The sequence below is a fragment of the Hylobates moloch genome, unplaced genomic scaffold, assembly GCF_009828535.3.
Source record: "Hylobates moloch isolate HMO894 unplaced genomic scaffold, HMol_V3 SCAFFOLD_5, whole genome shotgun sequence".
NCBI classification, from domain to species: domain Eukaryota; kingdom Metazoa; phylum Chordata; class Mammalia; order Primates; family Hylobatidae; genus Hylobates; species Hylobates moloch.
This window is the reverse complement of record NW_026652280.1, coordinates 72,263,537-72,289,958: the sequence shown is the minus strand read 5'-3', so window position 1 is coordinate 72,289,958 and position 26,422 is coordinate 72,263,537. Positions and strand designations below refer to the sequence as shown.

At 46.2% G+C, this 26,422-nt stretch overlaps 1 protein-coding gene across 17 annotated transcripts in view; it reads right to left on the bottom strand.

Moving 5' to 3' along the window:
* The window catches only part of LDLRAD4 (low density lipoprotein receptor class A domain containing 4), a 438,552-nt gene that overhangs the window by 81,488 nt on the left and 330,642 nt on the right, over window positions 1-26,422 (bottom strand). The gene's annotated exons all lie outside the window — the stretch shown is intronic.

Below are 26,422 nucleotides of genomic sequence, written 5' to 3'. Positions count from 1 at the left end.
CAACATCTAACAATACCCACACAGCACAGGAGAGCACACCTCCAGCCCCACAGAGCAGGCACGCAGAGCCATCAAGCACATCCTGGCCTCACTGGCACCTGTGGCAGTCTCACCTGTGCCACTCTGTGCCCTCTGCGCTGCTGCTATCAGGACGGGACACAGCATGTGCTTTAGCCACAGCTCTTTCCACGGGTTCACACTGCTAACAAATTCCTACTCTGTGAGGGATCCACGTAAAAATGATCACTTTTGGATGAAAGAGGGATCAACAAGCTACCTCCAAAACACCTGCTGGTTGCTAGAATTCAGAAGCCCCAATTTAACTAAAAAATGGTGATCTCTGGGAATTGAGAATGTTACTCAGAAGCATGATGGGAACTGTAAGACAACTAGAAGCAAATCTCCTCTCCTCCCACTGACTCTTCCCTGCTTTCCTTCTGCAGTTTCTTACTCAATGTGCATTGAAGCCAAATAAAAGATTCAGGAACCCTCTTGACAAAGACCGAAAGATCCCTAAATCTTCTAAGGCAAACACAAAAATCAGTAAAAAGGCCAAAGGATTCTCTTTATTTACTAAACCAGAGCCTCCTTCCACTCCAAGCCCAGGCTGTAAGCACATCACAGGCACTCCGATCACTGACCCTGGAGCAGGGAAGCTGAGGACATTCAAATTCACAGTGATCACAGAAGGACAGCCGGCTGCAAAGGGGGCCAGGGGTGGCTCAGCAGCAGACCTGTTTCTTTTGTTACTTGAAAACCATCAATGAAAGCACTATAAACTTAAACCCATTTCACTACCCCCAATGTAGTACATGCTCACTTAATGCTGCCAATAGGTTCATGTAAAGTGCAACTGTAAACGAAATGACATACAGCAAGTCCTCAGGTAACGCTGTTTCCTTCAACTTTGTTTTTGTGATTGATTTTGTCACGTCGTTTCATTTAAAATTACAGTTTCTAATCACATATTGACAATGTTAAGTGGGGACTTACTGTACAGTTAAAATCCTGGCTGGTCCAAAGAATGAATCCTGAACACTCTTCACTTAGGTTAGCAATGATTAATTAATAATAGTTTATAGGCCCGGTGTGGTGGCTCACGCCTGTAATCCCAGCACTTTGGGAGGCTGAGGCAGGTGGATCACGAGGTCAGGAGATCGAGACCATCTGGTTAACACGGTGAAACCCCGTCTCTACTAAAAACACAAAAAATTAGCTGGGCACGGTGGCGGGCGCCTGTAGTCCCAGCTATTTGGGAGGCTGAGGTGGGAGAATGACATGAAACCGGGAGGCGGAGCTTGCAGTGAGCTAAGATCGTGCCACTGCATTCCAGCCTGGGCAACAGAGTGAGAATCCATCTCAAAATAAATAAATAAATAAAAAGTTTATGAATAATTGCTCTATATCATTTTTCAGAATCCAAAGCAACACTGCCCTATGCGTTGTATCAGGCAAACTACCCAACGCCATCATCCATGAGCTTAGAGAACATGTTTTCTCTGACCCTGCTGGGGATAAGCCCAGGTCTTCCTCTCATGGGGTTACCAGAGGCAGCAGTGTGGCATGGAAGAGTGCTTGCTTCTTAGTAATATCCAGGGGCTGTGGACGGAGATGGCAGAAACAGGGTGACGGGCTGAGACCAACTTCACATGCTTTACATAAGCTTCTTGGAGGCACGGGGAGCTACAGGGAATTGGCGGCTGTGCTGAACTTAGTGGCTCCCAGCTTCTGACCACAGTGGCTGAGTCAGAGCTTCAGTGATCACAGACAGCATCTTACACATTTGCAAATGGAAACATCTGCTTTTCTAATTTTTGATGAGAATCTGCCTGGCCAGGCATTTGGCAGTGTGAGGAAAGTGGACACATTCACAAACTCCACACTTAGAAAGGGCATGCCAGGCGTGGTGGCTCATGCCTGTAATCCCAGCACTTCAGGAGGCTGAGGCGGGAGGATCGCTTGAGGCCAGGAGTTTGAGGCCAGCCTGGGCAACATAGCAAGACCCCATCTCCACAAAAACATTCAAAAAGTAGCCAGGTATGGTGGTATGCACCTGTAGTCCCAGCTACTTAAGAAGCTGAGGCAAGAAGATTGTTTGAGCCTAGAAGTTTGAGGCTGCAGTGAGGTGTGATCATGTCCTGCACTCCAGGCTGGGTGACAGAGTGAGACCTTGACTCTCTAAAAAGAAAGGAAAATGAAATAAATGAAAGAGAAGGAAGGAAGGAAGGAAAAGAAAAAGAGAAAAGAAATGAAAAGGGCAGCCAGAGGGCTGCGCCTTCTGTCACCAAGGTGGAGCTCGCCCTGGCACAGGAGACTATGGGGCTCCAGGGTGAGGCTGTTGCTGGATCTCCCAATGAACTGGGACTCCTTGTTTCCCTCTCCAGGTACAAAGTCAAGAGCATGCCCTTTCCATGCAGTGGGAGCCGTGACTATCAGCAGCATCTCCCCATTGATTAGGTACCTCATTAAGGAGGTCCCTGGTTGAGACCATGCTGCTTCCAGCTGCCAGATTTCTGCTTTGTGTGGAATGGGCAGGAGGCGCCTGGAAGCCTTGGGTGCCATGGATGCCCCAGTGCTCGCTGGAGTCTCTGCCACTCCTCTGGCCCTGATAACTGCCTATGTGGACTGGTGTCTGGGCTCCCGCCTGCTGGTAGTCTAGGCAACGAGCTGCAGGACAAGGTCACGGAGCCCCGAGCGAGGTAGTGGCATCTTGAGAAAACCACTACCCACAGAAGGGCTGACCTGCGCACAGACGAGGCCCCCCACCTGTTCCGGTGCAGACCGTCCCAGACGAGTCACGTCTGTCATTCTTCCTTGCTTGACTCACGAGTGTTAGGGAGCAAGTGAAAATGTCACCTTCTATCACTACCTTTTATCTTTGCTTTGCTTAGATCAAAAATATCCTTCAAAGGCCTAATGATTTTGTCAAAAAGAAGAAAAACCACCTGCAAAATAAAATACAACCCCTTCCCCCCAAACACTTTCTAAGCCCAGCAGCTTAATTTTGATGGGGATCAGCTGTCTTGCTTCCCGCATGCATACTTTTAAAACAAAAAAAATAAATAAATATAAATAGCATCTTATTCTTCCCAGGGCAATTTATTTTTTATTTATTTATTTTTTGAGACAGAGTCTCACTTTGTCACCCAGGCTGCACTGCGGTGGCACGATCTTGGCTCACTGCAACCTCTGCCTTTTTGGTTCAAGCGATTCTCCTGCCTCAGCCTCCCAAGTAGCTGGGATTACAGGCACCTGCCACCACGCCTGGCTAAATTTTGTCTTTTTAGTAGAGACAGGGTTTCACCATGTTGGTCAGTCTGGTCTCGAACTCCTGACCTCAAGTGATCTGCCCACCTTGGCCTCCCAAAGTGCTGGGATTACAGGTTTCAGCCACTGTGCCCGGCCCCAAGGGAAATTAAAGTTGTTGGTACAATCATTCGTTTCTATCAAAAGGGAAACTAGCCCAAGGTAATGCTAATCATTAGTGTTACAGATTTTTTGAGAATATTTTTTTCCTTGAAAGACACATAAAAGCAATTCATTTTAAAGTAAAGTGAAGATAAGCAACAACTGACTTATGAATTAGTTTGGTGCCCAAAATTCATTTCTAATTGGCTTATCCTGCACTGAAAAAAAGTTTTTCTATAGAGACAAGAGTACAGAGAGTGTTTTACTCCCCGGATAGCGCAGGGCTAGTATGGAGCTAATAGTTCAGTTCTGAGTCTGAGCCCCCGAGCCTGCAGGATGGGGCGGCCTTAGGAGGCCCAAGCGTGGGAAAGAAGTTTCTGAGGCCACGTGTGGGGAAGGCCCCAGCAGTGGGGAGGAGGGCAAAGGGCGCTTCTCTAGTGTCTGCTATGAAAGTATGACATCATCTAAAACAAGCATCTCAGTATTGGATTAGTATCACAACTTCTCTTAGCTTCTTATAATCTTTTTTTTTTTTCAAATTACGTAGTTGCTCATGTAATCCACTAAAATCAACTCATTCATAAAATGTTTATTCATGGGGTGCCTGCAAACATCACATTGGGTAGAGGGTGCAGGTGAGAGAAGCCAACATCCTTCACGACCGAAGGATTGGTGAAGGCGGGGTACGAGGGTCTTTCCTTGAGCCCTTCAAGATGACCATGCTGACTAGATGTGAACACGCTTCCCGGATAGACGCACACTTGGCTATGTTATAAATTTAAATAACTTGATAAGGTAAGAGGCAGGAAGACCTGAAACCTACGCTCAACAGGCCTCTAACCACGGGGTGTGTCTACTGTGATACACAGACCTTAAATCATAACCAAGGCCACAGGTCCTGATGTGGGGCGTGAAGTGCACTCGTTTTTATTCCGCCTTCCCCTTCTTCCTTAGCAAGACTGGAACCTTGCCCAGTTCCTCCTGCAGCTGGTGCGGCCTTACGGTGAGGTTCTGGCCAGGAGACAGTGGCAGAAACAGTGTGTGGGACTTCTGGGAAGGGTCTTTAAAGGAAGGAGGCATGTATCATTTTGGACTTCAGTTCTTCTTCCATGGTCCAGACTGCAGTGTGAGTGTCCTGGCTGGAGTTCCAGCAGCCATTCTAGACCATGAAACAACCTCAGAGTTGGACACTAAGTGCTGGGAGAGTGGGGCCGAAAGAGAGAAATAACCTGGATCCTCAAGGACTTCGTGGGGCCCCTCTACCAGCCCCATGCTGCCTTCTGCAAACTTGTTTCTTTCTTTTTTTTTTTTTTTTTTTTAAACAGAGTCTCACTCTGTCACCCAGGCTGGAGCGCAGTGGCGTGATCTTGGCTCACTGCAACCTCTGCCTCCCAGGTTCAAGTGATTCTCCTGCCTCAGCCTCCTGAGTAGTTGGGACTACAGGCACGCATCACCACACCTGTCTAATATTTGTGTTTTTAGTAGAGACAGGGTTTCGCCATGTTGGCCAGGCTGGTCTCAAACTCCTGACCTCAGGTGATCCCCCCCCCCCGCCCCACCTTGGCCTCCCAAAGTGTTGGGATTACAGGTGTAAGCCACAGTGCCCGGCCAAACTTGTTTCTAATGTGAGGGAATAACTGCTTGTGGGTTGAAGGCATGATGACCAGATGTCTGTGACTCACAATTCCTAACAGTGACACCCATTATAACAAAAAATCCACAGCGTTAATACTTTCATTATTTCCAATAAGCCATGTCCAAACTAGAGTTTACAGGGTAGAGTTTAAATGATGACACCATTATCACTGTTACTCTATTTTTAAAATAAGCAAATATTCTATTTTTTTTAACAAAAAAGTGTTCTCATAGCTCAATTTTCAAAAGGGAACTTTCTCTATTTTACCAACGTCACAATTATGACCTGTCGGATGAATGGAAACCCACAGGGGAAGTTCACTTGCATTCAGGGGAAAGAGAAAAGCAGTTAAGAGAGAACTCTTGGTTTGGTGCTAATAGTCTCAGATCTTCAGAGAAGTTCAGTGCTGAGAAAATGTTTTTAAGAGCCTCAAACAGCTTGAGGTGTTTAATTTTACTTAGGCAGCCGGGTCTTCTGCAAAAGCGTAACTCCTGGGGGCTGCTGCGGCAAGGGGTGATGACAGTGCGTCTGCAGGCAGGCCCTACGGCGGCAGGCCTCAGGAACTGAAGCTGAGCAGCATTAGCTATTAAGAGCTCCCAGGTCAACAGGCCCCTCCTCTCTGCCTTCAGTCCAGCTACTCCAGGAATCTTAAGCAATCCAGACACTGTTAGATTAGGAAGATGCAAGGTACTTGTTTTTCTTCCCTATGTGTGTGTATTTGTCTTTCTTAGCAGCGTCCCTGGACACTTAGGGTACCCACAAAAGCACATGCACATCATAGTTAAACTAGTGAAGCTGGGAGGCAGGGGGAAATGATTAATATTGACCAAGGCAAACCAGAGCAACCCACGATGAGGGTGAGGTCAGTGACACAGGAACAAGTCTGCGTGCACTGGCAGGGCTGCTTCCCCCTTGGGCCAGGCACGGCTCGGTTCTGGGCTCTTTCACACACACTGTGTGACTCCAGGCCAGGCTGCACCAGGCTGGGCTTCGCTTTCCCATCAGCTCAGCAGGACCCTCTCCTCACAGGGACACTGAGTCCATTGAATTTCTAGCACAGTATTCAGCACAAAGCAGAAGTTCAACAAGTCTAAATGATTTTCCACTTTCCATGCTACTCTAATACCCTTTGGGCAGATGTTTTTAAGTAAACCTATATATATTTAAATCCTCTCTTTTTGGGGGACTGGAGGGAGAATGCATGTGTCAAGGATAAAGACAAAGCCATAGTATAGCACCACATCAATTATTTCCATTGGGCCAAGAGACACCTGCTGTCATTTAATATAAGGCATACTCTTGGCTGGGCGCAGTGGCTCATACCTGTAATCCCAGCACTTTGGGAGGCCGAGGCGGGTGGATCATGAGGTCAAGAGATCGAGACCATCCTGGCCAACATGGTGAAACCCTGTCTCTACTAAAAATACAAAGATCAGCTGGGCGTGGTGGCGGGCGCCTGTAGTCCAGCTACTCGAGAGGCTGAGGCAGGAGAATCACTTGAATCCAGGGGGCAGAGGTTGCAATGAGCTGAGATTGTGCCACTGCACTCCAGCCTGGCGACAGAGCGAGACTCTGTCTCAAAAAAAAAAAAAAAAAAAAGTCTAAGGCATACTCTTTATTGAAAATAGAAGAAAACTCACGCCCGTTGTGCTGAGCAGAGACGGGTATTGGCTTCCCCTCCAGGACAGACTGACCTTACAGAGACAGGAACAGGAGCCAAAGGACAGCTTACTGTCCTGGCTCAGTGCCCTTCCCCTACTATCTCCCCAGCACTGACAGGGTCTCGCTGGATGCCCATTAGTCTTGTCATCAAGTCCCACCAAGCGGATGTAACTGTCACCATGTTAGATACCTGCCCTCTCTACCAGACACCACAGCCCCAGGAGCAGGGGCTGGGAGGAGCATTTCTGTGTCCCCACAATGAGATGATGCGGGTCCCAGAGAAAATTCATGGCCCAGGCTTGTTGGACTGAACGAATGAATGAATGGTGTGCCTCGGAGCAGCAGCTCGGCTTGTGTTTAATGCCGCATGGGACGTCATCGTCACAGTCTTCAGAGCCACGATTGATCAACGCTGATGGAATTCTTCCTTTGGATATCAACACAAACTCCTTAAGGCCCCGTCCAAAATGTGTGACCCCACAAGCATGGAGGAGCTCTGTCCTAGAGGCTACAAAACACAAATCCCAATTCCCCTCCGCACACGAAGTGAGGTGCAGGTATAGAGCTCTGCCACCATTGAGCACACCCATCTCCTTCCCGTGGCAGAGAAAGGTTCTGCTCACGGCGTGAGCCACAATAAAACCCTTTTGTCTGTCTGCTTGTTGACAGGGGCACGAGAAAGGAGAAAAGAATGGGTATTTCAGTACAGCTGGGCTGGCTCGTTCCACAGCCCAAGACAAGCGCCAGGACAGTACAGCTGTGAGGGCGGCTCATGCCAATGTCACAACCCTGCGATGACAAGGGGCTGTTATTCCCGCCACCCTGGCTGTGTGGCTGAGGACCGCAGCGCCCCTTTGTCCTGCTGCCTGGAGGTCTGCCCGGGCTGCTTGCAGGCCAGTACGGCCGGGCCCTGGCCCAGCTTGGCGCTGGCAACAGCTGTTCGCTTCTGTGGTTCAGGCCCTCACAGCACAAAGGCCCGTCAGAGGGGCTGTCTGGGATCAGGGAAGATGGTCTCTTCAGCTGTGGCCTTCATCCCACTCCTGGACACCCCTGGCCAACCCTCTACTGTGGACAACTGGTCGAACTAAAAGCCAATGTACTATGATTTTACAAAACCCCTCTGAGGATACTTGATGTTTTATGGGGAGATACAATCCTAGAAAACCTAGTTGTTTGGTGTATGGCTTTGTTTTACATTGCTGCTTTGGGTTCAAATCATGATGGCATGAGATTTAATTATCTTTGTTTTCCAGACAAGGGCATACAGGGTGAAATACATACTCTGTGTTCTAAAATTGTAAGGTAAGCATAATTGACATGCATGGAGCAACTCTGACTGTAAATCCCTGCTGGCTGAGCCTCACTTTTAATGTCTGATTTTTTCTTTTCTTTGGGGAGGCAGGAGGTATGGACAGAAAGCAATCATTCTTCAGAGAAGGCAGGAGATTCCAGCCTAAACATGCCTAAAGAGCAAGGCACACCTGGACTTGAATGACCCCGACCAGCCACAGGGAAATCATCATGGGAGGGCTGGAGCACTGCCAAGGCAACGAAGGGAAACGGTTTCCACACTCATGGCCCCTCCAGGAGGGAGGGGGGCGGCAGCGCAGAGGTGGGGTCACGGGTCTGTGCACCCTCACCTGCTGCACTAGCCACAACTTACACCCCACAAAGGCTTGGACTTTTTTGTGAGTTTTTTTTTTTTTTTTTTTTTTTAGAAAACGGGAACACAAAAATGAACTTTTTCCATTCTCAAAAACAGAAAAACCAAGGAGAGCAGGTGAGGCGAGGAAAGGTTCTCAGAGCACTAACTATGCAGGTCTTAGCAGAGGGGAAAGACAAGCAAGCCCCACCCTGAGGCCTGGCCACGTGGCAAAGGTGAGCGCTGGGGGTGGCTTCGGTGTACGCGCGGGCAAGGAAAATTGCCAGAGATGTGCAATTTACCTTTAGATACAACAACATAGGCTTGCTTCTGACAAGGACTACTTGAATGGCAGCCATCCTCCAAACCAGAATACTGCTCCATTTAGGAGGGAAAAAGGAAAGTAAAATTTCTATAATTATCAGCAAAAAGCATCAAAAGGGAGAGAATCTGGGAGTTTGAAAATGGCCTATGCCGGAGTGTGTCGATTCACGCCTATAATACCAACAATTCGGGAGGCCAAGAGTTCAAGACTAGCCTGGGCAACAAAGTGAGACCCCCATCTTTACAAAAAAACCACAATTATCCAGGTGTGGTGGTGCATACTTGTGGTCCCAGCTCTTTGGGAGGCTGGGGTGGGAGGACCACTTGAGCTCAGGAGGTTGAGGCTGCAGTGAGCTATAATTATACCATCACACTCCAGTTTAGGTGAGAGAGAGAGAGAGAGAGAGAGAGACTCTCTTAAAAAATGTAAATAATAGCAAAATAAAAATAATTTTTTAAAAAGAAAATGGCCCAGCTGTAACCTAGCTGTGGGGGTTTAAATCATAGCTCAGGAATCACTGAGGGGCCTTTAGAGGCCATCTGTTTAAAGATCCTTGAGAACAGGGGTCGGTCTTGTGGCTTCTGCATCTCCTGTGGGGCCAGGCATTTGCCAAGCACTTAAGTGTTTATTGATGTATGAGAAGGATGGAGCCTCCCGTTTATCAGCACTCCTAGCTGCCATCCTCCAGTCCTGCTGATGCACTAATGTCGTGACCATTGAGGCATTCGGTAAGAAGCTCTGTGCCCTGTATGTTTTCTGTTGTGCTGAAAGGAGTCACATGGCAAAGCTGCAGAACGTGTCCATTCTGCTCCCTAGACTCACCCTCCCCAAATGAAGAAAGACTATCCCCCTTTCACTTCCTTCCTCGTGCTACTCTATCCGGAAAATTGCTGTTGTGTAAACAGATCTGGGGAGTCAGGACATACAATATCCACCTTCTCAGTTGGCCCAGCTCCAACCTCCTTCCAAGGGGCATTCACAGGCATGGCTGGATGGATTTTCATCCGAAGTGTCTGGAATCCTACCATCCATCCACAATTAAACTAGGTCTAATTGTCGGCCTAAAAAACGCTCTATGGATTCTGGGTTAAAGATTAATTGGGGGTTGCGAACATGCTCATGTTATCTACAGGCATCATTAGTCATCCCTGAAACAAAGATGCCTGTCATCTCCAAAGATAAAAATCAGTTTTACTAAAAAATATAGAGTAACAAGAAATAGTAAAACTACAGGTGTATCTCTGGTAAGCCATCAGGTCTGTCTCTAAATCGTCAGAAATGGGAAATGAGGGGTTAAGTTTCTTTCCTCTTCTAACAAAGAACTCTATTTGTTACACTAGACCAGGCGACAACCGTCTCTATATAGAGGGTGGCAGTTGGTTCAAGCTCTACCTTCCTTTCTCAGTTGGATCTATTTAAAGCCTGCAGCAGAGGAAACTTGGCAGCTAAATGTTTCCAAAAGTTAGTATACCACTTCCCTACTTCAGATCACACAGGAGGGCACAGCCCGGGAAGCAGAGATTCCTTGGGTGGGAGGGGCAGGCACCAGTCCAGAGCTCACATGGCCCCCAAGTTCATCAATGTCCCATCGACAGCCCTCACTGGATATTTTTTTAAATCTCACATGTTGCATCTAAAAAAGTGGAACTCACGGAAGCAGAGGGTAGAATGGGGGTTTCCAGGAGCTAGGCCATTGGGGACGATGGGGAGATGTTAGTCAAAGGGTACGAACTTTCAGTTATAACATGAACAAGTTCTGAGGCTCTGACGGACCGCGTGGGTGGTGAACGTGTGAGCCTGACTGTCATCATCAGTCCACAATGTATACATGTATCAAATAATCACATTGTATACCCAGGATAGAGACAATCTTTGTCAATTAAATATAATAAAATTTTAAAAATGTAAATAAATTCATTGATAACAAATTTCAAAGTAATGGGCCTAGTTAAGGGAGTGGAGAAACGAGGCAGGCTGAGGTCTCACTGATGTAGGTTGGCAGAGCCGGCTGAGAGTTTCAAAGCCTCAAGGCGGCCAATCTGGGTCACCGGGATCAAGGATGGTGATTCCATGACAGTCCCTCTACCAAACACAGCTACACGGTGACTTACCCTTACAACAAGCCACATCTACCTATAAAAGCAGGTGTGATGGTCACCTTTCACAGATGAGGAAATGGAAACTCAGAGACATCAAGCAACTTGTCCAAGAACACATATCTTAAAAAGACTGAGCCAGGACCACGATTTGGGCCTGGATCTATAGGACCAGGAAGTTCTCACTCTAACATGCCAGAGAGGAGAGGGATGCCTCCAACACCAGGTGGTTGAGTAAAATTAATTAGCTAATAATCGTTATTGTATATTCTAGACTTTGTACTTTTTCTTTTGTACTGTTGCTCATTGTTGAACATGTTTGGTTTTTCTTTTAGGTTTTCTCTAATATAAAGAAAACAGTGGTTATTTATAATCATTACTGGAGGGTTTGACAATCAGGAAAACATTTAGGTTCAGCTTCTCCGAAATCGATTTGAGATTCACAGCAAGTCCTCATTATGCTGCACCACTAGCATAAATTATTGTATATTTTAATCCTCCATATCCCACAACGTCCAAGAGATGTTGGTATCAATCCTACACTGAGTCAAGACACGCTTCAGCATACGTGTCATCACGTCCGTCTTTGCACAGGTGTCATCACGTCCGTCTTTGCCTTCTCCCAACATGTTTCTTGAACTATAATCAGGACACCACTCCCAGTGATGAAGTACACTTCCAACAAATGACTGCTCATCAAGGTCTCAGCTGCAGTGTTTAATCACACAGCAGAAACCATTTATTTTCTCATATACTTCTCTTTCTTGAAACATCTCTTAATTATCTCATTTACTCCTATATAAAAATGGTGCTCAAAAATTTAATTACAAGAGCAAGATCTTAAGGAGTTGCAAGGTGTGTGTCTATTTCTCTTAGAGACATTTTCAAAAGCCCCAAATTCTATGACTGAGGAAAAATAACTGGATGATGCCCCAGAAAAGGGTAAGGGGTGATAAGTTAACAGAAGCCCATTTCCAAAACTAATTACCTATATATTGTTTCCCCAAAATAAATTCACCTGCTCATTTCATGTCACACTCTTAATGCCTTTCAACCTTTCACACATGGAACCTGAAGAATAGCTCCAGTGTGGGGCCCTGAATATCTGCAGGATGTTCCGAGACAGTAAGATCTGGTAACTGGGGAGCTTTACCTACCCGTAAGGCCAAGTGACACATCATAAGCCATTTCACAGGGGAAGAAACAGAACCAGAGCTCTTGGAAGACCTTCCTGAGGTCACACAGATGTGTCTGCATAAAAATCAGAACGAGGCTCCTGGTTTTCCTTTATTTCACACAGGCTTGAAGTTGTTTTGTGCCAAGAGAGCCACAGTGTTAGGCACCTGCTAGCTCCCAGGTCACCTGCAAGCCCTTCCGAGAGTCATTTCAACCGCAGGTCTGCACTCTGTTCTCTACTTTCTTCTCAGCCACAGCAACAACTACAGCTTCATGGACACTTGATATTGGAATTGAGATTGGAGTTTTCTTTAATTATTATTCTCAACTTAAAAAGCTGAGGCTGAAAAGGGAAGCTCGAGCTCAGCAGATCCTTTCACAGAGAGGCTGAGAAGACAAACTCTCTGATTTCTGGTCTTGTCAGAAAAGATTAAAGTCAAAAATCATGGATGAGGAGACACAAATTTGTCTCCAAAATCTTGCCACTTTGGTGTTATGAAGGTCTTTAAGTCAGTCACTCAGAGCCCTGCCAGGTCATCTGAAGGGCAAATCCATAGGAGCCCATGGGAAGAGACATCAGCCCCCATCATCCCCACTGGCACAGAGTCTCAGGTACGATGCAGGTCCCTTCCAGGACCAACCAAGGACAGCAGCACAGTCTGCAGGGGGAAGACCCAAATCCCCTTGGGCTCTGAGATTGTGCCATTACCTACAGCTTCCAAACACCTGCTCAGAAGTCAGAGAAAAGGTTAGCAGCTGGACAGATTCCTTATGACATGGGCTGTGCACATTCGTCCTTCAGCAGTCTCACCTGGGGTGTTTTCATGATGGGGCTGGCTCAGGCCAACAGACCCAAAAGCAGGGGGACACCCTCTAGGGCTTCCATTCCCTGAAAATAATTCCATGGTCTCTATATTTGCTCTGAACAACGTAAATCAAAAAAAGAATAAAATAAAAACATGATAGGAACTAGAGTTCCACTTTTTCTGCTACCAATTAATCCCAAAGCTAAAAAGTACCCGTATAATACTCAAAAGCTATCACAGCAAAGGCCCTGGATTAGGGACTCCTTGTTGCTAGGTAGTAATGCCCAACCCTGTTGATTATGCAACGGCAGACCAACATCTTGGTTTGAAGATAGGCACTTCTTGGTCAGGGGCAGCAAGGTGCTGTCTGGATACAAGCAGAGGCTGCACCAGCTGTGCGGTCTTTGAACTGGAAGGGGCATCAGAGATCTCCCGCCAACTCCTCCATGGGCAACTGAGTCCAGGAGAGGGGCAGTGATTTAGCCAAGGTCCTGGAAAAGTCATTTGCAGAGCTGCTGTCTAAACCCAGTTTTCTGACTCTTGGGGAGTGTGATGTTGGTCTCTAGACAGAAGAAATAACAAATAGCTTACATGTATATATATACATATATAAAATGTACATACATATGTACACAAATATACATGCATTTCTATATGTATATATACATGTAAGCTATTTGTCATATATATGTGTACATGTGTATGTATGTACATACACATATATGATACATACCCATATAAATTCACACACTTAGAAATTTCAATTCCAGACAAATAGAGACTAATAATCCTGTTGCATTTTTTAGCGTATTGGGCCTTATATGTAATTAACAAATTATACAAATAACTTGGCTGAAGTGTCCAGACATTTTCCATGAATGCCATTTCAAGGCAGGTTCCCTCTTCCAGGTCTCTGTGATTTATCTCATTTGTTTGTTTGTTGGTGAGGGGCTGAGTCACAGAAGCAGCTGGTAACACTTCAGAAACCCCACAAGGAAGCAGCCATGCAGATGCTGTGCTCATCACCCACTAAAGTGTCCCTTTGTCACTAGTCAACAATTATTTATTGAGGAAAAATGAAAGCAGGGATTCCCTTTTTCCTTAAAGAGACAGTGACACCTTTATAGACACCAAAGATCAGTGGTGATCCATCGAGACTCCCTGCTTACTTTATCTAATGCTGGTCTTGCAGACAGTGGGGTACTACATGCTGGGGTGCTGCCAGTGGCACATCTAGTGACAGTAACAGTACTTCAGTGCCTGCGAGTCGCATTAGCTGGGGAGCTGGTGTGCTTCCCACTTCAGTGATTGCCCTAGTGCACAGGGTGGCCCCCTGATGACTTGCTCTTGTAGAGGGGCAGGGGGAGGGCTGGGTGGGAGAATTCAAGGTTATGTAATGCTTACTCTTGATCACCTATTAACAGAAAGCAATGATGGCAGAGGTTCTCTTTGGGTGTTCATATTTTATACTTTTCTTACTGTTTTATATTTTTCATACTTTTTAAAATGTTTCTTAGTTACATTGGCTAACAGCAAAATTATTTTGCATTTCTGAGTAAACAGTAACTCCTATGGAAGATTACCCAGAAAGACATGAAGTCCCCGTGGGACTCGTTCAGCTAGCTGATAAACATTTATGACTGAGCCATATATGTGCCGATCCTACTAGGAATAAAAATTTGCTACCCATATCCCAGCAAGTGCTGCTAGTTCTTCGGGTTACAGCTACATAGATATAGCTCTCTTCTATTACTGCTTTAATGCTTTATGAGTAAGCTGGGATGTCTGTAGCCAGGGCTGGGTCTGGAACAATGTTTTCCAGGAATGCTCTTCACCACGTGGCCTGGGCAACTTGCCCCTGCTGGCCAGAGAAGTCGGGTACGAATAGGGGAACTGAGGCAGGCAAGCAGTGCTTCTGCATGCCCCTGTGGCCCGGGCGGATCCTCAGGGATGTGTCTTCAGAACCCATCATGTCTTGTTTTCTTCTGCCAGAGTGACACCTACTGGGAACTATGGAGGAATGCAGCCCACTCTGCCGATACAGTCCCACTCAATATTCACCCTGGTCTATTTTTGCACAAGGGTAAGAATTTCAACCAGCTTGGATAAACACACAAGTTGTGTGACATAAAGATAAATTTGGCAATGGTTGCTTAGAAACTGACAACAGTGCAATCAATAGGCAGTTTCCCAGAGCGCCCTACTCCAACACCTTTTAAAGTGCCAATCAAAGTTTGCAAAACCATTCATTATATTTCAATATGTGGAATTTCTTGTACCTTGAAAAAATGATTAGATTTTGTTCCTGTTTAACAACTTCTAATTCAAATTCAAAGTGAAAATGAGATTGGACATCAAGAATTTGGACATACTGGTGTCTGGTATCGAGGTTCTTCAGCTACTCAATGCACGTGATGATGGTGATGATCATGATGGTAACAACAGACAATAACACTTATATATTACAATGCCACATACTACGTGTTTTACATTTCTTAGCTCACTTCTTAACAATTTCTGGTCTCCCTATAAAAAGCTTTGTCTAGGCCGGGTGTAGTGGCTCATGCCTGTAATCCCAGTACTTTGGGAGGCCGAGGTAGGCAGATCATGAGGTCAGGAGATCGAGACCATCCTGGCTAACACGGTGAAACCCCATCTCTACTAAAAATACAAAAAATTAGCCGGGCATGGTGGCGGGCGCCTGTAGTCCCAGCTACTCAGGAGGCTGAGGCAGGAGAATGGCGTGAACCTGGGAGGCGGAGCTTGCAGTGAGCCAAGATCCCATCACTGCGCCCCAGCCTGGGCGACAGAGCGAGACTGCATCTCAAAAAAAAAAAAAAAAAAGCTTTGTCTAAAGAAACCACCCTTAGGCACTAGTGTTTGAGAAGGTCAAGTTTAGATTAGGATCATTTACAAAGTGAAGACACAGTCTAGTTGTTTGCTTATTATTTTCTTTTGAGACAGGATCTCACTGTCACCCAGGCTGGAGCACAGTGTTGTGATCATAGCTCACTGTACGCTTGAACTCCTGGGCTCAAGTGATCCTCCTGGCTCAGCCTCCTGGGGCAGCTAGGACTATGGGCATGTGCCATCATGCCTGGCTAATTTTTTTTTTTTAATTTTGTAAAGATAGGGTCTGCTGTGTTGGCTAGGCTGGTCTCAAACTCCTGGGCTCAAGTGATCCTCCTGCCTTGGCGTCCCAAAGTGTTGGGATTACAGGTGTGTGCCACTGAGCCTGGTCGTGCTTATTATCTTCTTAAGCCAGATGAAAGTGCTGTAACATCCAAGCTTGGTTTTCATCACCATGCACTGCTAATATCTATTAATCACCCTTTATAAAGCATTAATCACCCTTTAAAGGGTGGTTCTCTTTAGACAAGGGGAAAAGAGCAACTTGACAGTGAGGAAACCTAATACACCTCAGTCAGGTGATCGAGGTCACCATCAGCAGTTATAAATCACGTTGAAACTATGTACCCTTGATATGATGCACAAGGACAAGGACAATCAGTGACAACCACCCCCCATCGTGGCCTTTTCCAAAATATTCCCGTGTATCCCATTAGCGAGTCTTTGTTTACCCATGGACACTCCCTTTCCCTCAAATACATCATCCTCAAAAGACCAGGCTTAAGTACTCCCTGTTCCGTGAAGCTTTTCTTGTTCTCTAAGGCAGAAGTTATTTCTCTCTCCTTGGTCTATGTGGTTATTTGATCTGGGCTCATGATTTTTCTTTATAAAAGCCTCTGTGGATTCGGGCATAGCCAAGCACCAAGCCTTACTCTCCCAATGCGCCCACCTTAATCCTCACCCATGAATTTCACACAATTAAAGAGACTTAGATTTACTGCAGGTAATCAGGTGTCTTCACTGGATGGTAAGGCTCTTGAAAGCAGAGTTTATATCAATCCAGTTTCTGTCAACTCAGAAGTACTTGTTCCAGCAAGGCCCTAGGGCCTCCTGATAACATGTAGAAATGACAATGACCAGTCACAAGAAGGTAAGCTCTGTTCACCAAAAAAAGTTCCCTACTCTCCTAGAAATAACAGTGCAATAGACTCAGAAATTCCAAGTACTTGATACACAGCTTAACTTAAATCAAGTTTCCAGACACGATGAACTCTAGAAAATAACATACACTGAAGCTGTAGAAGATGAGTTTTATTTATCCAATTTATGAGTTCACAAATTATAAATCTCAGTGACTCCAAGTAGTTTGGGCAGGAGTGCATTCCAAAACTACCACCTGGGTCATGCTAGATGGAGAATAAATCTAATGCTTACTACAGATTCACATTCTCTCTATAATAAGCTGCAAAGAAGACACCAATGAAGCTATTAAACTTCACACACAAAACTGCTTTCCCACGTTCTTAGAAAATAATACAACTCTCAAACAAGCTCTAAGTAATAATCCAAGAAGTCCCAATTATTCCTCATCTACACCATAATTATTATATACTTTATAAACTTCTTTCCATCTACAATTCTGTGTCTTTGACTAATTACAGTGAATTTCTCTGAGACACACCTGGCTTTACTTAATGAGATAGACCATGTAATTTTTCAACTCAAAAACCAACTGATCACATTGCTTTGCACCCTAGGGTAGCAACTGCTATTGCCTTATAGGGCTAAATAACAAAGAGTAGACACTTACAGTTTGCATTTTCTAGCCCATTTTAAATGAAAACAGTGATCTGAAAATCAACAATTTATCTAATATTGAATTCCATAGGTAAGAGAACATAAGCTCTTTAATCAAAAGTAAACCAGCTGAATCATTTCTACAAAGAGAAAAGAGGAAGAGATGAGGGGAAGGAGGGAGAAGGTAGGCTGTGACTCATTTTACTTCCGTGTTATTTGCAATCAGACTTAAAATGTATCCCAAACTAACGCAGAAAGGTAGTGTTGAGGTTAAATGGTTCCACTGAATGGCATTCTTTCCTCTTGCTGATCATCTTTTTAAAAAATTAACTAAAGTCTATAGTTTATTTCTATTTTCTGCGTTTTCACCTAATGTCCCTTTTCTGTCCCAGGATCCCACCCAGGATGTCTCATCGCCTTTAGTCACTGTGTCTCCTTAGGCTCCTCTTGGCTGTGACAGTGTCTTTGACTCTGTTTTTGATGATCTTGACAAGTTTGAGAAATAACAATCAGGTATTTTGTAGAATTCTCCTTGACTGGGATTTGTCTGCTGTTTTCCCTCATGATTAGACTAACTTTAAGGGTTTGGGAGAGGAGGGCCACAGGGTAGAGTGTCACTTCCAGCACATTATAGCGCTGTAACGCCAACGTCAATGTTGGCGTGATCACCTGGAGTGTTTGTCAGGTTTCTCTACCATCAAGCTGCTCTTTCCTCCTTTCACGCTGTACATGTGGAAGGGCGTCACAATGCACAGTCCGCATGTCAGGAGCCAGGGTTAGGCTCCCTCCTTGAGGGCAGAAAGTCTACACAAATTACAAATTACCATTTGAAAACATGTGAGAGTGGAAATATCACTAAAATCTTATTTTTAATGGTCAAAGGTATTGAAATAATTTCTGCTATAATGTTCCTGAATTAGTATTCCCTAAATAAAATATTATTAAAGGGCCATAGGTTATTCTAGCAAAAAATTGTGAAGATCTGTTTGAGAATGTCTTTGGACCCCGAGTCTTAGGCGTGTAGGTATTCATATGGAGAGCCAGGGGTAGACGCTGATGCTGTCTACACATGCAACACACAACCCTTACACACGAGACCTGACCACATAAAGGTGAAAAAAAATATTAACAGAAAAGGCTCCATTTAAAGCTACATTTTAAGGTAAATGCTTAAAATAGTACTACCAAAATATACAACTAGTTTATTTCATTTGACTCCCTTGACCTAGAAAAACACATAAAAACAACTAGTCAGTTACCTTCTGAGTTTTATACATTGCTATGGGCTAACTTTGGACTTTGGCCATAACTTAAAATATTTTTATATTGAAAATTATATTTTTAGTTCAAACAACTGAACTTTAGCAAACAAGGCAAATATAAAAACATTTTTAATGCTTGTACTCCTTATGAAGTATTCCTTGATCTGTTGGCTCAATAACTATTTGCAGAGTGCCTACTGTGTATCAGGCACCAGGGAAGCAGAGAAAGTACGAGCATTCTATTATCTATTCAAACACAAAGCAGACAAAAGTGAGATCATGTGATTAAATGCTAGCTATGTGGCTAGAATAATTAGAAGAAATAAAACATATTGAGAGTTAAAAATGGGCTACACAGAGACACTCAGAGAGCCTTGGATGGGGAGGTCACTCACTAATTAACTGCACAGATGAGAATTTCAGGGAAGAGAAATCGGTTCCACCTGACAAAAGGGGCAGTTGGTTGACATTACTCTCCTAGGTCATAGACACGCTCGCAAGGCCAATCCAGATTGCTTCATGTATGAACAGTGAAGGGGGGAACACGCAGAAAACACACAGCACAACATAGGGTGCCGGGGCAAGGCGAATGTCTCCATGCGAAGGATAGACGCGGTTATCAGCAGTAGAAATGGAGGTTAGCCAGGGAGCCTGCATCAGGAAAGACCTAGAAAATAAAGGTGTCAGAAAACTAAAGATTAATTAAGTTCCACAGCTATTAATGGGAATCACCCCCTGTTCTCGGCACAACTCAGGGAACATCATGTTTCAGCTTCTGATAAGGAAAAAGTGATTTCAAATCATGCAAATAATTATCTTAGAAGAAACACATCCTTTTAACTTAGGATTTTTCTAACTCTGTAATTTAACTTATTTCTGTGTTAAGAGGAGGTTTACAGACATATTTTAAGAATGCCATTCTTCAAAATCTCGTCTCACATCTTCAGATGTTTTTCTGTCACTATAACCAGTGTCTAGACACCCAAATTAAGTACTGTAAACCCAGCCACAACCAAAATGATCCTTCTGCTGGAGCTGATGTGTACACAAGGTCACAAACACGCAAGCGTACAAATATTTTCAACATGTACCAAACAGGAGACCTTTATTTGTAGACAAAAATATTGATGTTGCTAAGTGATACTGAACAAATCACAAGCTATAAGTCTTTATTATTTATTTCCATCTATTTCCCACCCATAAACACTTTTAACTCTGTTCCACGTCTGTACATATTTAGTCTTGACTAGAATGTCACATTTACTAAAAATATAAAATAACAAAATACTAACCTCTTATCATTTTTCAGATCCTTCCTTAAAAATACGCAGAGGATGAGTAAAGTCTTAAATGAGCAACATCATAAAGGAAGTAAATGAACCAGATACAATGATTATTGGTTAGTTTCAACCTAACCAATAATAACTCTAGGAACTTTTTTGTGCAGCAAACTCTGACTTTTTCTTAACAAGAGAGAAATAAAGCCAGGCAAAGGAGATCCCTAGGCAATCCCAAACTGAAGCTCGGTAAAGAACTATGCACACGCACTCACTCGGGTGGCCCATGAAGAGGGAAACGGACAGATCCTAGGTTCTATCACTTTCCCTGTACTGTCTAGAACAGCATCATCTAAAGTCGGGATACAACACGGAAGAAAGAGTAAAGAGTCACAGTCCTCTAGGAACTACCTCAGCCATCAGCCTCTCCCCATCGTTAGGAAGTGGAGGGAGGAGGGTGAGCCCTGGCCATCTATCAAACTGCACCGGGAACCAGAGAGGAGGCCAGAGGGAAGGATTGTGACTGGCTGGGTAGGAGCTGAACCCTCAGGAGCTAAGGGAACCTTAAAGGCATTTTCAAAGATGCATAAGCCCAGGTCTAGAGATAGTGCACTGTCCTTCCAGGTCCAGCTAAGGAAGAGAAGGTCGGGAGGCATAAAATGTAAGTGCCTTGAAAGAAGTGAAATGCAGGCATGCCTTCCAGCAGCCCTGGGATTCGATGATGTCAGTAGCAATCTGTCTGCACTGCCCCAGCAAGTAGGAAGCACAGTGTCATGGAAAGGGCTGGTGGACAGTTTAAAGGATGCAGATACTCACCCTGGCTGGCCGCTGGGAGCTGCAGGCCTAGGTGGTCACTGCACCCCACTGTGCCTCACATTGTTCACACTACTGATATGGCTGGATGTCTGTCTCCTCCAAATCTCATGCAAAATGAGATCCTCAATGTTGGAAGTGGGGCCTAGTGCAGGGTGTCTGGGTCATGCAGTGGGTCCCTTGTGGCTTGGTGCCCTCCCTGCAGTAATGAGCTCACAGGATATCTGGTTGTTAAAGCTACTGGAACCTCCCTGTCACTCTCTTGCTCCCCATCCTGCCATGTGACACACTGGCTCCCCTTTGCCTTATGCCATGAGTGGAAGCTTCCTGAGGCCTCCCCAGAAACATATGCTGGCACCATACTTCTTGTACAGCCTGCAGAAACCATGAGCCAAATAAACCTCTTTTCTTTATAAATTACCCAACCTCAGGTATTCCTTTGTAGCAGTGCAAAAAGAACGAACACCTGCTCATTTGATAGGCCCAAATTCATGGCAGGTCAGGGTCTTCTCAGCCCGTGTCTGCAACTGGTTTCCCCCCCAATTCCCTCTGTTTCTCTCCCTGGCAGAGGACCCTCCTCTGTCCCTGTTGGCCGCCCTCCTACCCCCACTGTGGCACACTCTGTGATGCCAACCTGTCTGCTCAGTAACTCCCCCCAGTTCTACAGAGTTTTGGCTACTTTTCATCTATCCTGTCTTCTCTCTCTTTCTGCAAACCAGAGCTCTCAGAGTACCTCCTTGCTCTCAGCTTATCACACGTGCCCTGGGACAGACGAGGCCTCGGCAGCCTGGCAGGATTCACTCTTTGCTCTGTGTCAACAAGCAGTTCTGGCCCATAAGCATGGGCCAAACGAGCCTGTGCACAGACTAAACACAAAACAGATCCTCAGTAGGACACACAACAGGAGCACTTAATCAAGATGTCTCTATAAGGTGCCCCTGATGGGAAGGTCGGCACAGCTGTCCCAGGGTTGTGGGGGACCCTCGCTGCTGCTCTGTCAGACAGGCCCCCACATTGCTGAGGGTGGGAAGAAAGAGGGTTGCTGTTGGCGCCTGATGACCCTATTTTGCTCGTGGCCGTTGGAGGTGAAGTCAAACATTGGGTCCTGAGGTGAGTTAGGAAGTGGCACTGGCGGTAGGGGTGTAATTTAGAGATGCATAGAAAATTGCTGGGGCGGCACATGGAAGATAAGAAGGGCCCAGTGCTCTGCTATCCCCAGAGGCAGAGGTCAAGCCCCTGGGCTGGGCGATGAGAATGAGCACAGAGGGGGCACGACTGGAGGGTGGTGTGGCCAGCCATCCCTGCCCACGGTGACAGCATCTGTACTCATAGGAGGGGGCCCAAGGAAGGCAAAGAATGGGACATCCTAAACAGAAGTCGGCCCTGCCTGCTCACAGAGGAAGCGACTTGGAGCCAGGGTCTGGACACCGCTCACAGTGGGACTTGGACTTGGAGTCTCGCTCTTCCCAGGCTCTCTCCATCGTCCCTAGATCTGGATGGCCGGGGGGCTGTCAGCCAGTCCCCTCTCATCTTCCTCGGCTTACGTTTTGGCAGGGGCCAGCTCCCAAGGCTGCTATTTCCTATGCCCACTGCGGAAGGCTGCTCGGTGGGACTCATCGCCTTAATGGCATCAACACTGCCAGCACTCATGCCTTGAGCCTTCCTCCTGGCCATCCTCAGGGACGCCTTCTCGTTCTCACAGCATGTGTTTATGACGTAAGCCGTCCAGACACCCTCTAGCCCCTCGAGCTTTGACTTATTCCGAGCCCTCTGCAGCTCCCAGTATTACATCTCTCCACAGACCCATCATAGGTTCAAGAATTTTGTTTTCATCCATCATAATTTGCATAACACCAACCAGTTGAAGATTTTTTTCCTATGCTAGCTTTCCCTCCACAGAAATTAAACAAGCCTGTGAATGAAACCATTTGCCTATTACATGTGAAGTGTGTGTCTGTCAGCTCAGGGCTCTGTGTTTTTTATATTCCTCATGAAGCTGCCCCTTATTCTCCCTCCAAGACCATTATAACATTTTTTGGAACCCTTTTCCATGATAGAACTTACATTGTCATGTTGCGGTAATCTGTTTTCAAGTCTTATGTTAAGCAGATAGTAAGCCCATTGCCCCCCTGTAGACAGCAACTGTGTCTTTCTTCCTGTGTGGGCACGTGGCCAATGCTCCAAAAAAGAAAAAGGTTGCTGGATTAAAATATGCTAGTTGGATGATGGCAGCAGTTCAGAAGAATCCATGAGGCGGAATTATCATCTCCATTATACAGAAGAAATGCAGCTCAGAGAAATGAAGACTCTTGCCCAAGTTTCCCTGGCTTCTAAAGTGGTGGTGCCTGAATTTGAACCTAGTTCTGTTTGATGGCAAAATTGCCTTCTTGACTTGTCTGCTGCTGGCTTCCCCAGAAAAAACAAGGAAGCAAGACAACCAAATGCCAGAAGCTTTAAAATTGCACAGACTAAAATAAGGCTGCCCCAGCTGCATAGGGTGCTGCTGGTCTACGGCACACATGGTCCAGCCGGGGCTAATTTTAACTCTTTGTCTATTCTCTAAGTTTCCTCCCTCTTCCAGCAGAACCCACTGTCCTCTGCTCTTGGTAGCCACGGCCTTTCTATGTCTCACGCTCACAGCTCAGACACTCAGATTCAGTTCCCTTTTTCAGACAATGTTAAAACACAATTATAGATCTGTTCTCCCATTAAAATGCCTTCATGAATAAAATAAGCTGAACAGAACCATCTGGTCTTCCTGGGCCCTTTCCCAGAAGCACCTGATGGACATCCCCAGCACCTTCCATGGGCAGCACCCCAGCTGGGGCCCATGGCAGCTCCACTATCCAGCGTGATTCCTCATCCTTGCACAATCTCACTGTTTCTGAGAAATGAAGACAGCTGTTTTCATTATGGTTTTAGCCTAAACAAAACTCCAACTTCTTATTAAGAATGTTTAATAAAATCAACAGGGCATTTAAACTGCCAGCAGGGAGCTTGGCAAATTACATGCTGGCATGGTGCCTCCCTCTGTGTCTGGATGCAAATATTTCTCATCTTTACACAGCTTTTCTGAAACATCATAATGCCATCTCAACCAGCCCACCCCCACACCACATGCAACTATGACTTTGTGAGGCACACACCGGCATCCATTTGTGACAAGTGAAATGCAACTCCTTGTAGAATCAGCTAGGCTAAGTAGCTGCTTGCTTTTGGGAAGCTGAATATTCAAGAAGTTGCTTTAGGACTCATGAAATAATTAATAGATCCCCATCTTGAGATGGTAAAATGAAAAAAGTATTCCTTGCATTATCCCATCTCATATTTATTAGGTACAAATGATGGCAGCAATGGCCTGTCTAGAATGGCCGCTGCCATGATGCTGGCTGGAGCAGGGGAGGCATGGGTGGGGCCGTGTGCTCCATGGAGCAGGCAAGAGCCAGGAACAGGTGGGAGCCCTAAACCTTTCCAAGTTGGTGGGGCAGGAGCCCCACCCTCCCAGGCACAGCTGCAGAACCCCAGCCACAGCTGTGGACATGGGCATCCTTGCACCCCTGCACTCTTGAAGGCCCAGAAACCACCCCGTGCCCCAGCAGGCTTGGAAGTGCCTGCTCCCGCTGCCTGGCCTCTCCCCACTCCCAGCACCCACTCCGATTTTGAAGCAAACTTGTGGCTGAGCCCAGGCGCTGTTGCAACCTGACCAGGTGTGCACATACTTGGAGTGGCACCGACATCCCAGCCCCTTGCCCTTGGCCCCTTCTGGACTTTGGGTACCAACAAGCAGGGGAAGGAGGCCAAGGGGGTGCTGAAGGTGGCTCAGCCTGGGCTTGCAGGCACCCCTTGGCACCAACAGCCTGGGTGTCATGAATGCCGTGAACAGCAGCAGGAGGCAGACAGGTTCCTGGGTGGAAAGGGGCAGGTCCCTGGTGAAACCCCACCTTCGGGCCAGAATGAGAACTTACGGTGCTTTTTTCAGGCCCGCCAATGGCTGCCTATGGACCAATCAGCATCTACTTCCTCCCTTCTGAAGCCCATAAAACCCCCAGACTCAGCCAGACTCAGGCAGATGACAAGATGACCTGCCTGCAGAGAGGAGCTACCCACTCTGGGTCTCCTCTCTGCTGAGAGCTGCATTTGTCAGAATGACCTGCCTGTGGATAGGAGCTACCCACCTCGGGACTCATGAGAGCTGTACTGTCACTCAATAAAGCACCTCTTTGACTTGCTCACCCTCCAGTTGTCTGCGTACCTCATTCTTCTTGGATGCAGGACAAGAACTCAGGACCTACTGAATGGTGGGACTGAAAGAGCTGTAACACAAACAGGCCTGAAACACACCCTCCTGCTCGCCATGTTGTGGGTGACAAGAAGGAGAGAAGAGAGAATGAGAGAAAAGCTGCAGCCCTTTGGGGAGCCCAGACATAGGAGGAGCTCCCTAAGCCAGGGCTGTGACACCCTCTTTGGGGCTCTGCAGTTCCTAGCATTTCCAAACTTCTGGGTGCCACCGTCTTCCCCGGTGCCCGCAGTGGAAGCCGCTTGTGGTATGCCTGGTCCAGCCACAGCAGGGAGCTGCCCACCCCATTGCAGCCAGCATGCCTGGCCATGTACAGTGGCCACACTCTGCGCTCACTCACTCATGCACCCCCTTGCCACTCTGCGCCTGGCTCACCCTCGACAGGTGTGGGATCTGGGCCAGGAGTGCAAGCCAAATGCAGCCTGCCAGGTCGAGTGGGCAGAACGAGCCCAGTGGGCCCGAGCAAAACTCAGTTAAAGGTGCCACCGGCTACGAGGTTTCCAGCAGGTGAGGCAATACCCTAAGGATCCTGTGACACTGATACAGCAGACGCACAACATTAGACACTGGTGGATCATCTAACAAGTTTAAGACATTGTTTTTACTCTCAAGTAGCTTGTGCAGAAAGTTAATTTTTCAAATAGTTCTAGCTTTCAAAGAAGCCCAGAATCTGCAACTGTAACTTTAACATCATTGGACCCTAATGGATGCTACTCAAGTAAATGATGAAGTGGTACATTTTCTTCCTTCCTACCTCAAAGGATGACTTAATGGAAATAAAGCCAGTAACAGAAAGCAGGTTAACAAAGGGAGACAGATGCACAATTCTCACTGGCACAAGGGCTCTACTTGTCAACGTCGGGGCCCACTGCAATCTTATCTAGCATCGATAAATTTCAAGATGGCAAAAATTACAACAGCTGCACAGTGTCACCTCACCAGCCAAAATGTCAAATGTTCTCATCTCAAGTGTTGTAAATGAAAAAGAAGGGGACTCCTCTGTCAAGGGAGATCAGTGAAACCCCCTCTCCAAGCCAAGTGGCTTTCCGTGTGGCGATTTCATAACCCAACAGAGACACTGCCTTTCTGTGCCGCTTCATCATCTGGCACATCATCACTGACGTCAGCGACAGAATCCTCAGAGATCACCACTTTTGCTAAACTGAGAAAGTGGGGATGGCGGATGGGGGAACCATGTGCCCGACAGCATCAGGCCTAATGAGCTTGCATGAAGTTCCCTGCACACACTGACTACTTTTGTGCCAGGGTGCTGAGTAATTCCACCAGTGTTATTCAGTGATATCACATGGCAGTAGTGTGTGGTATTTAAAAAAAAAAAACCACCCAGGCTGGGTAACATAGCAAGACCCTGTCT